We start from the raw sequence: 12,246 nt of genomic DNA, 5'->3' as shown, positions 1-12,246 counted from the left end.
TTGGGCAACTTTGCTGTGGTTACAACATGGATTAGAATGCTTCTCGTGGCCCCAGTGACTATTAACTGCCTATAAACCTCATACAGAGCTGGGGGCTTGTTCTTCCCTCCAAGCAACCATTAATTTCCTAAATCCTCAGGGAAGGGCAAGGCCTTAACAGTAATACCTCTTTAGAATCAAATGTCAAAGGCCCAATCTTGTGCAAGTGACCACAGCTTCTGAGAGTTCCAGAGTGCTATAGTTATATCCTGCCCAGAAGACAGCATTTTACAACACCCCCTCCTCCAGCTCTTACATTCTTTTTGTCCCCTTTTATATGGTATTTCCTAAGCTTTGGATGGGGTGTTATAGATGTCCCATTTAGGGACAGACAGTGACATTCTCAGCACTATAATCAGTTATGAATCTCCGCAGGAACTGCTGCTGTTCAAACCAAAGCTGATGTGCTTGCTGTGTCTGCAAGTCTCCGGGGACTTGACTGGAGTGGCGAGGATGTGAAGAAAGGACAAACGTGAGTACAGAAAAAGCTGGAATCAGGCGCATCGTGCTTGCTCTGATGGAGTAGCTCCAGCACCCCAGCAGCTTGGTGTGTTTATTACAGTTGAATAGGAAGGAGGATTACCGACTACAGGTGAATAAGGAGGTGAAGTTACTACATAACAAGAGTCGGAATTATTCTATCTAACTGAACAAAGTTTAGCCAATCTTGGAAGGAGCAGTCTCTGTAAGGGAAACCTTTCTCTGTCATAAAGACTGCATTAAGTTCTGTTAAACGTAAAAGAAGAGGTGAGAACAAGAACACCCAGGTGTTTATAAAGGCAAGAAAAGAATGCCAATAAAGGGTTTTGGGCAATGTATGGTGTTTTTCATGCCATACATACACTCCACAGCATACCATAGTTCCACTAAGAAGAGACGTAATAAAAGGCTTTGCTTTCAGAACAGGGTGGGAACAAAGGAGTAGATAGTATGCTTAATGGAAGCTGCCTAAGGGACTATTTTCTCCTTCACCTGACTTGAAGCTCTCTCACTTTATGAGTAGACAGGCAGGAGACAAAATTCGGGAGCTGTTGAAAACTACCACTGCATCCGAGAGATACAGTACTACAGGTAGACACTAGAGGGAGCCAAAGAACAGAGATGGTCCTGGAACATCTACTCAGGTTGATTGGTAAAACCTCTTCATTTGCACATAGTTAGGACACAAAGACAGAGCATTGATTGCCTTTTTAAATTTCAAATGAATGTCCAAATCCAAGTAAGAGACTGCAAGATATACAACAAAATGGAAACATAGCCCAAATCAAAGGGAAAAGACATAAAACGTTTGGGATACATATTCATGGAAAAACCATTTGCCTTTGGTTTTACAGCCATTGGCATAGGCTGGAGCTAACCTGACTGGAGTCACCACCCTAAGGGCTACATTTTCCTTTCTTCTCTCTTGTTGGACTTTCCCTGAACCCCCTTCTTGGGCTGCTGCCAAACTAGGTAGCTGCCTTGAAATCCAGTCCAGCTTTTATTGCTGTTCTACGCAGCAGCAATAAGGCCCCACATTGGGCACCAATGTGTAGCACAAGTTCTAATAGGTCTTAATAATAAAAGTTCAGAGTCAGATATAGGGGGAAATGCTGAGAAATCAGAGAGACGAAGGAACCAAACCACGAGCCATCCTACCTCTCCACTTTCCAGCCAAAAAGAGACTGAGTTCCTGTTTGCTCTTGCCTTATCACCTCCTCTCTCTGCCCAGCCATATTACTTCCTGTCTGTCAGTACAGACCTCCAGACCTCTATGGTTAGCTATTGGTTAACTCCACCCGCTGATCTTCAGGCAAGCTTTATTTATACAAATAAGATACTGATGGGAGATCACAGACTCCAGACTGACAAATGGGGAACCTGCATAGGACCAAACTAGGCCTCTTGAATACAGGTGACAATGGTGTGACTTGGGCAGTGTGTGGGGCTACTGGCAGTGGGAGCAGGTTCTAACTCTAATGCATGAACTGACTTTGTGGAGCCCATTCTCTATGGAGAGATACCTTGTCAGCCTAGGCATGGAGGTAGGGAGGGCCTTGATCCTGCTTCAAGGAGGTGATGGTCCCATCACCTCCTTGACTTAGTTGACTTCTCAAGGGAGGCCTTACCCTGTCTAAGGAGCAGATGGGGATGGGGTGGGGGAATGGTGGATTAGGAAGAGAAGAGAGAAGGGAAACTGAGATTGGTATGTAAAATATAAAAATATAAAAAACCAAAAATTAAAAAAACTACAAAAGCGACCATCAAATATCTGTGACTATCTGGCAAATAAACATGAATACAATGTGAATTTAATCAGGAAAGTGATGAATGGATGAAAAATGTGAATATCAACAAGGAAATAAAAACTGTAGTAAAGAACTGAGATGAAATTACGGAGCCAATAAATACTATTCATGAACTGAAAGTTCTCAAGAGGAATTCAGTAGGAAGCTTCAGCAGGCAGAAGAGATAAATCTACAAACTTGAAGACAGGTCATTTGAAATCATAATGTCAGAGAGGCGAAAAGAAAAAGGAAATAGATATATGCACTATCAATGTCTAACAAAGAAAAAGAAGGGAGACTAATCATTTGCTTAATAAAATAACGAATGAAAAGTTTCTAAATCCTAGGAAAGAAATTGGCATGTAAATTCAATAATCCAAAACTCCAACTATATAAATCAAATGAAAGCAACAGGAAACTTTTGTCTAAACTCAAAGACAAAGAATGGAAAACCACAAAAGACAAATGACTGGTCATACATATACCATAGCACTTCCATAAGATTATGAGTGGACTTCTCAACAGGAACTATGTTGGCCAGGAAATAGAAGACATATTCAAGTGGCTGAAGGAAAAATTTGGCAATTAAGAAATTTGCCTATCAAAACAGTCTTTGGGGCCAGGTGGCTGTGGTTCAGATCTTTAATCTCAGCACTGCTTGGAAGGCAGAGGCAGGCAGATCTCTGTGCATTCAAGGTCAACCTCATCTACAGAGTGAGTTCCAGGACAGTCAAAGCTACATAGAGACACCCTGTCTCAAACAAACAAGCACCAGTCTTTGGAAAGATGAAGGAGAGAATGGATTTTCCCAGACAAATCTACAACAGTTTATTTTCACTGAATCTTCTCCAGCCCCTCTATTTCTTTTTTAGTTTTGATTGTATTTCTACTAATTTGTCAATTCTTCAAAGCCTATCTATTCTTTTGGAACATAACTCTTCATAGTAGGGTTGAAAAAACCCTTTATGTTGTTGGTTGCAGTGTTTTGTGAGAACAAAAGTTACGTTTAACTTTTAATTATCATGCCTGAGAAAACCATAAAATAAAATATATCTGTATAAGCCTCTGGCCCAAGGACAGATACTTTCTGAAATGTTGGAGGTTATTTATGTAAGGTAAAAAGCCTCACATTTTTGCTCCCCTAAGAAAATTTGTTTGACCCTACTGCACAGGAAGTGCTTGATCACGTGTGTGTGAAAGATACATAGGCAGGAAGTACATCAGGATATATGCTTGCCCCTGATTGAATGTAGACAGGAGGTATGGAGGCATGAAGTACATCAGACACATGCTTGCCCCTGATTGGACCTGGCAGGAAATACTTATCTTTGTGGGTTTGGCAAAATGTGTTTCATTGCCATTTTCTGGGAACCCTGGAATGGACCTGGCCAGGGCCCATTATCCTGGACAGTACTTAATTAAAACTAACTTTAAATTAGGCTAAAAAATTATGATAATGATTCTTAATTCTTACATGATGGAATTAACATTTTCTTAATTTCTTCTTTTAGTTACTTGAATCTTTGTTCTGTTTAACAGTTTTGTTGATGTTTTCTAAAAGTCTTCTTTCTTTTGTCTTCTATTAGTTTTTTTCTATAATCCAGTTATCTGTGATATAATTTATTATTTTTTCTATGGGGTGTAATTTTTCTAGTTTCTTTAGATATAAAGTTAAGTTGTTGGTTAGTGATTTTTCTTTTTTGGCATAAGCATTTACAGGTTAAAAATGGTTTTGCTCCATCCCATAACCTTTGGTATATTTTGCTGGACAAAGGACAGCACTGGGGACAGGCTTTGAGAATTTATACTCTCACACCAATCAGTTCACTGTATTTATTGCTTGTAGTTGAAGGTGTGATGTCTTAGCTTTATGCTCTGGCTAGCTGCTGCCATGCCTTCCCCAACATTATGAACTCTCCCTCTGGTACCACTAATCCAATAAGCTCTTTTTTCCATAAGTTGATTTTGGTCCTGGTATTTTGTAACAGTCACAAAAACTAACTGATCTAGAAGTTGTTGGTACCATAAAGTAGGGTATTGATGTAAATAATTTAATTGTGTTGTTTTCAGACTAGAAAAGCAGTTGAACACTGTAAACAAAGTGTAAAGGGCTGTTAAGAAAAACTTGAATGTGGAAGTGGTGAACTTGGGATGATGGAGACCTCAGAATAGTGGAATAGTCAACTGAAGAAAGCTGCATGCACAGTGGAGAGAGACAGACTATGCATGGTACAGGCAGAATAACTACAGCAGTAGGATTAGCCAAGGCTATTGGAGCTCAAATAATATTACTGATATCTCCAAATGCTGCAAATCAGTCTGTAGGCTGCATGAGGCCTGGTTCAAGAGGCTTTATAGGGGAATGAGGTCTCCATTAGCCATAGGACTTAAACCATTTATGTGAAATTTTGGCAAAGAATCTGGCTGACTTCTGCCCAGGACCTAAAAACTTTCCTAATGTCAGGAAACGTGGAAATGCTAAAGTCACTGGGAGAAGAAGGCCTGCTTTAAGGGGTCAGGAGACAGTGAGATGCTGCTATATGAAACTGAAAAAGTGAAATTGGGATTCTAAGACACAGGGGATGACAGAGCTATGAGGCAGCCACTATGGAGAGCCTCATATAAGGAATGGAAGCAGCCCAAAAGAGAGATGTATGCTGCAGGCTGCAAGACCTTTGACACCAGATATGGGGCTATGGGTTTCTGTCTTAATTTGGTCCAGTATTTCCTCTTTATGTCTCATTTCTCCCCTTTAGAATTAAAATGTATACCCTGTGTCAACACATCCTGGAAATGTGTAAATGGTTTTAGAGGTAGTCAGAGTTAGGTTACTTTTAATCTCAGTAGGACTTTGGATATGTAAACAGTGTTGAGACTATAGGGACTTTAATAGAAATTTGACTAAATGCTTTTGCACTATAATATGGCCATGAGCCTATGGGGACCAGGTACTGGAATGTGGCAGTTTGAATTGAAAATGTTGCATATAGGCTCAAGCAACTGGCCCTTATAAACACTTTAGAAAGTACTCGCTATCTTTAGCCATCAGGGAAATGCATATTAAAACCACTTTGAGATTTCACCTTAGACCCATTAGAATAGCAAAGATCAATAAAACAAAAGACAACCCCTGTTGGCAAGGATGTGGGGTAAGGGGAATACTCATTCTTTGCTGGTGGGAGTATAGTCACTAAGGAAAACAGTGTGGAAGTTTCTCAAAAAGCTGAAAATAGATTTACCACAAGATCCAGTTATGTTACTCTTGTGTATATATGTCCAAAGGATTCAGCATTTTACTACCTAGATATGGATTTGCTCATCCATATTCATTGCTGCTCTATTTCACAGAAAGTGGCAACAACCTAGATGTCCATCAACTGATGAATGGATAATGAAAAAGTGTTAAGAAAAATGAAGTTGTGAAATTTTCAAGTCAATGGATGAAGCTAGAAATAATCATCCTGAGTGAGGTCAAGGTAACCCAGACCCTAAAGACAAACAGTATATGTTTTCTTTTATGTGTAGGTGTTAGCATTTAAGCTTTAGGTAGGTGTGCTTGATTTAGGATAACCACATCTGGTAGCGAGCGAGTGACCAGGAGGGAGAGGAAGGGAAAATAGAATGTATTAATATCCCTATTATATATCTATCTTATGCTACCAAGTATAAATTCCATTACCAGAAATGGGTTATACATTTTTTGATTCATTAGCCAAAGAGGCCCCATAGACCCCCACCAAATATTATAGGCAATTGCCAATGCTATTGATTACCCTATACAACTTGGTGGTAAGACCTTATTTTGAAGGTACCACACCCATACTTATGCCATAGGCATGGAGAAATCTAGCTGGTACTCAGCTAGAAGCTTTATCTCTACTGGCTACTGTTTATAGTTACAGAAGGTGCTATTAAAAGAGAAGTCATTATCAGTCTCACCTAACTATGAACCCTGCACTCTACAAAAATGGTCTGTCTGCAAGGTATGCCCACTGGTACAACAGTGGTATGAATTTTGAGGGAGTAACCAACCACTCTTGATTAGATTTAAACCCTACTTCATGAGATGGAACCTGTATCTGCCATCACTAAAGCAGCCAAGAACCTGAGCCTAGATAGGTCATGGACCCTAGCGGAAAAGTTACCACTATTCTTCTACTAAATGAATGTAGCAATAAAACAACTCCTAATGACATATTCCTATACCCACAGATCATCAGTACATTGCTTAGCCCTCATCAGAGAAGCTTCTTCTTGTAGTATATGATAATGAATATTATCCAGAAACCCACAACTGGATAGTGTACAGGGAGTAAGAGACTTTGGAGTACTCAGCCCTAATGGCATCACACTCCTGCCAGCCAGGCTCAGAGTTAAATGTGGAAGAGAACACAGAAAGATTGTAACAACAGAGGTGGTGCATGGCTTCAAAGAAAACATTTTCCAGACACAACTGGAAATCACAGAGGCCGTGACACCATGGCCAAGACCTGCACAAGGTGGACTCAGGCCAAGTCCCAGCATGGAGGAGGGCCACTGAACACAAAATTCCACCCCAGTCAAGAAGCTTTTCTCAACTGATAGCTTCTGGGGGAGAGAAAATCCATTTTCTTCAGTTGCGTGTCTCTGCATATATCAACCACTTTCCAGGGCAGGTGCCATGCTCTGCAGTAGTTGACCAATACAAATCCATGTCCATGTTTTTGCTCGTTTGTCTGTTTGGTGTGTGTATTGTGTGTAAGAGAGAGAAAACACAAAGTTAGGTGGGTAGGGAGGTAGAGGAGGATCTGGACGAAGTTAGAGGAGGGCGAAGAATACAATCAAAATATACTGTATGAAATTGTCACAGAGACTGAAGCAGCAGGCACAGGGCCTGCAAGGGTCTACATTGGGTCCTTTGTGGATTTGTTATGGCTTCCAGTTTAGTGTTTTTATGGGATTCGTGAGTGCAAACAAGTGAATCTATGTTTCTTTTTTTTCCTTTTTTAATTTATTTTTCCATTCAAAAAATTTATACTTCCTCCCCTCCTCCAATTCCCCTCCTGCTCCCCCACTCACCCTCCTCCCTCCTCCTCCCTCCTTAAGAGAGGGCAAGGAGCCCTGCCCTGTGGGAAGTCCACCCTCCCCACACATCCAGTCCTGGGAAGCTTTGCATCCAAATAGACAAGGGTCCCAAAAAGCCAGTACATGCAGTAGAAACAAGTCCCAGGGCCTTTATCAATGGTTTCTCAGTCAGCCCCCATTTACAGCCACATTCAGAGACTCCGGTTTGATTGCATGCTCATTCAGTCCTGGTCCAGCTGGATTTGGTGAGCTCCCATTAGGGAGGGTGGAGATGGAGGAAGGACAGATATAGGAGCAGGGAAGAAGATATCTATATTAAGGGAGCCATTTTAGGATTGGCAAGAGACTTGGCTCTAGAGGGGATCCCAGGTGTCCACGGGGATGTCCCCAGCTAGGTCCTTGGGCAGCAGAGTAGAGGGTGCCTGAACTGGCCTTGCCCCACTATCACACTGATGATTATCTCGAATATCACCATAGAATCTTCATCTGGCGACGGATGGAGATAGAGACAAAGACCCTCATCAGAGCAACGGACTGAGCTCCCAAGGTCCAGTTGAAGAGCAGAAGGAGGGAGAAGATGAACAAGGAAGTCAGGACCTCGAGGGGTTGGTCCACCCACTGAAACAGTGTGCCTGATCTAATGGGAGCTCACCAAATCCAGGTGAATCTATGTTTCTTGGGCCTTCTCTTGAGTTCTGGTTTGCCATGTCCAACTTTGATATGATGGTTTTTGTTTTATCTTATTATATTTTATTTTGATGTGTTTTGTTGTTATCTCTTAGAAGTCTGTTTTTTTTCTAATGAGAGACAGAGAGTGGAACCAGATGGGAGAGAAGGTGGGTGGAAACTGGGAGGAATAGAGGGAGGGGAAGCTGTAATCAGGATATATTGAATGAGAGAAGAATCTATTTTCAATAAAAAGGGGGAAAGTCACAATTTGCCTAAAGTGATATTCTTAATTTAATATGAGTGATACTAAATATACAAAAATAACAAAAAATGTTGCAAGATAAACTTTTTGTTTTAAAAAATTCAGGATAATCAGAATTTATCATTATGGTATAAATGTATTGCTGTTCTTATTTGCTAATTTTCACTGGCTGTTATATCACTAAACACAAAGTTCCTAAGAATAATTATTTAGTAATATTTTATTTCTGTTGATTTATACCTTAGTTATCAAACAATAGACAGAAACAAGAGTTGCTGATAAAAATACACCTATCTAAGATATAAAGCAAAGCATTACTTTCCATATTTCATTTTCATATTTTTTGTTTTGTTTTTAAGTTATGCCAGACATATCAAAATGATTTGGGAGATGTTATCCACACCATTGCCAAAGGGAATAAAAATTAGTTTAATTTCTTAGAAAATCTGGTCAGAAAAGAATGTTTTTAAGTATTTTGTTTATAGCTTTAAGTAATTATGTAGTTAATATTACCAGGGATGGAGTAAGCAGAAATTTTATAATATAATGATATGCCCATTATAATTTCAAGAATGTATCGAGCATACAATTTGTAGAAGAAAATTCAACACAGATATTGAAGTCATTTGCTGTAGTCAGTTCAATATATTGATTGCAAATAGCCAGTGCATCATTTTGCTCTGTAAAGATCAACAAAGGTGGACATTGAATGTGTAATAGAAGTAAATTAAACTAATGCAACTCTGATTTTGTGTATAAAAAATTACTTGTTGGAGCTAAAGGTCTTAGGTATCTTATGTTCTTTATCTTCACAGAAATGTATATCTATGATGTGAATTACTGGGGCATATGGTGAGGATTTTATAAGAGCCCTGGCATAGATCAGTTGCCCCTTATATATGCCCTCTTATCGTTACAGAAGTGTATATATGAGAATTGCTTAATTACAGAAGTGTATATATGAAAATTACTGTACAACTAGAATTAAGGACACAAGGACATGGTACCAACAGTAACCTCATGCTACAGCAGCAACCTCATGCTACAATAGTAACCTCATGCTATAGGCAGAATGGAACAAGAAAATCAAATCAGATATTTGGAACTAGTATTTCCATGTCTCAGTTGGTTATTTTTCTTTCTTTCCTTACCAATGTCTTCCAACAGTTATAGAAAAGCTTGGCTTCACTATTTTTAAGTCCAGTGAACAGACAAGATTGATTTAAGAATATCAGAAAAGTAGGGGGGTTTGCACAAAAGGATGAGTGATGTCAGGATTTCACTTTTCAAGTTCAAGACATGAAGAACTGGCTGAAGAGCTACTTACATAAGAAAAGATATCCTCCTGCAGGTTTTTATATTGTTATATGGCTTTCTGTTGTTTTGGATTTATGTTATTAGTTAAATGCGTTAGAAAATTTCTATTTCTATTCATATTAAAATTAGTTCTTCATAAATTAGCTTACATTTCCAAGAATATTTTACTTTAAAGTTATAATGGTAGTTTTATTAAAACATTCTCATGAAAAACTCTATGTAATACTGTATACTAATGTTCATTATGTGTACTTCATGTCCTCTTGCTGCATTAGAGACATCCAAAGATTATATTCTGAACTTGAAGCATTTTTCTAATGTTACAAAGAAAGAAATAAGGCAATTCCAAGTAGTATTAAAATATTATTATGATAATAAAGGGACTGAATATCTTTTGATTCTTATTAGCCTATTATGAAAAAATACATATTATATTTGTATATTTACCTATTACAAATTCCAATATCATTATATTGTTGCAAATTAGGAAGAAAATATAAAATTAAGTGAAAATTATTGTAAGCAAATCTTCATAAATACAACACATTAGAGACTATGTAGATCAAATACCATGGACCATGACTCTCGTGCATTTAACCTTGCTGTACTAAGTACCAGGGGTACCCTTCTTCAGGTTGATTTCACTCCATTGGCCAATCAAAAGATGTAACCATGGAAGCAATATCTTAATTAATTTTCTTGGCCAAAATTATTAATGTTCTCAGCTCAGTTCTATCTCATCATGTTTCTTAAAAGGCACTCTAAATTATATCATCATTGAGCTGTACATCCGAGACACCTGTCTTATCTAAATGTTAAATCTATGAATCACAGCTTATTATTGGTGGATCCATATGGACCCCCAGAAGCATGCACACTCTTTTCTAAAAGTGATCACAAATATCCACTTTAATAAGGTGACACACTTCCATACTAGTTCACTTTTCCTGTTTCTAGAATCTCAGGTCTTCCTTTTGCTTACACATTTCACACCGGCACTGGAGAGATGATTCCAAGGATAAAGGATAAAGGCACTTGCCCTAAGCTGAGGACCTGAGTTGGATTCCTGGAACCCTCATGGTAGAAAGAGATAACAAACTTATATAAGTCATACTCTGTTCTTCACACGTCATGTCATGTGTACACACACACACACATACACACACAGAGAGAGAGAGAGAGAGAGAGAGAGAGAGAGAGAGAGAGAGAGAGAGAGAGAGAAGGGGTGCTTTTAAAGTTCACATTATCAACTTTTTTCCTTTCTCCAAATAATCTGTAATGTTGTAAAAATTACTTTGTGCTCTTAAATGGTTAAATGGTTTGTTTAATGATCTATTGACTTCAACATTCTTTTTTTTTCTTAAAGAGACAGAGCTTTTAAAAAAAATGTAGGATTTTTCTGAGAGAATAGATAAAACCAAACAGGAGTTCAGGGTTTCCATGGGGTTTTTTTTTCCCGTTTTTTTTTCCTCTTTAGCCCACATTTCTTTAACCTCATCTTTGATTATTGAATTATTGAATTACTGTCCTTCAATGGGTAATTAACTGTAAACCAGAATTCTATCTATGACAATCAATTTATTTATAAATAATCTAAGCACAAGTTTGCACCCATTTAAGTTATAGATTTTGATAATTCTTGTGAGTTGCATTAGTCATAACCCTCACCCTTACCAGAATTCTTGATCAAGAGCTTTTCAGCGTTATTTCTCTCTTCCATTGTTGTAGGAGCACATTTCGCTCCTTCAGCCAATAGCCTTTCAGATACCAGCCCACTTGGGAATGGTCTCTTATGCTATTTATGCCAACGTAAAGCATGCGTCTGTCCTCTTCCTGCTGCAGGATTTGGTTGCTGTTCCCCATTCCAGCAGAGGATTGTGATTTGTGAGTCTACCCCTAAATAAATAACCTTCTATTCTCAGTTCTGAGCTAGTGTGGGATTTCTTTTAACTGTCCATCTTCATTCCATATAAAATTTTATAAAATAAAGACAAAGGACCAGACAAGTCTTCACTAAACAAGTCTAACATTTGCTGGGTTTAGTATTTTAAGTGTCAAAACCCTCTTTACAAATTCTCAGTACAGTTTTTTGGCAAAGCTGGTGTGTGTAGGGCTTGCATCATTTCATTTTGTTTGTTTGTTTGTAGGTTTGGTGTAAATTGCATTAAGTACAAAACCAGGCTCTCTCAGAATGGGAAAATTGGTAGTTCTCAGTATGTACATGTCTTTTCCAGCTTCGATTTTGGAATTTCATTTTTGGAGCTGCTCTTAACATTTATAAATGCAAAGAGTAATATAAATATGATTCCTATAAGCTTCATTTTGAATTTCATATTTGTCTTGAAGTAATAGATGGCCTCATCCAGAATACCTATACTTTTTGTCTTTCAAGTGGTAGATCATTTGAAATGACGTCTTTTTTCTTTTTTTATTGATTTTATAGAGCTCTACATTTTTCTCTGCTCCCCTCCCTGCCTCCCCCCCACCTTCATCCTCTCCCAATGTCCCCATGCTCCCAATTTACTCAGGAGATCTTGTTTTTTTCTATTTCCCATGTAGATTAGATCCATGTATGTCTCTCTTATGGTCCTCATTGTTGTCTAGGTTCTCTGGGATTGTGAATTGTAG

General features: G+C 38.5%; 1 pseudogene; it reads left to right on the top strand.

Moving 5' to 3' along the window:
• Positions 1-12,246, top strand: part of LOC130868537 (uncharacterized) — a 66,973-nt pseudogene that overhangs the window by 23,520 nt on the left and 31,207 nt on the right.

The sequence above is a fragment of the Chionomys nivalis genome, chromosome X (assembly GCF_950005125.1).
Source record: "Chionomys nivalis chromosome X, mChiNiv1.1, whole genome shotgun sequence".
In the NCBI taxonomy this organism is placed as follows: Eukaryota; Metazoa; Chordata; class Mammalia; order Rodentia; family Cricetidae; genus Chionomys; species Chionomys nivalis.
The sequence above is the reverse complement of the archived record's forward strand: the minus strand, read 5'-3'. Positions and strand labels throughout refer to the sequence as shown.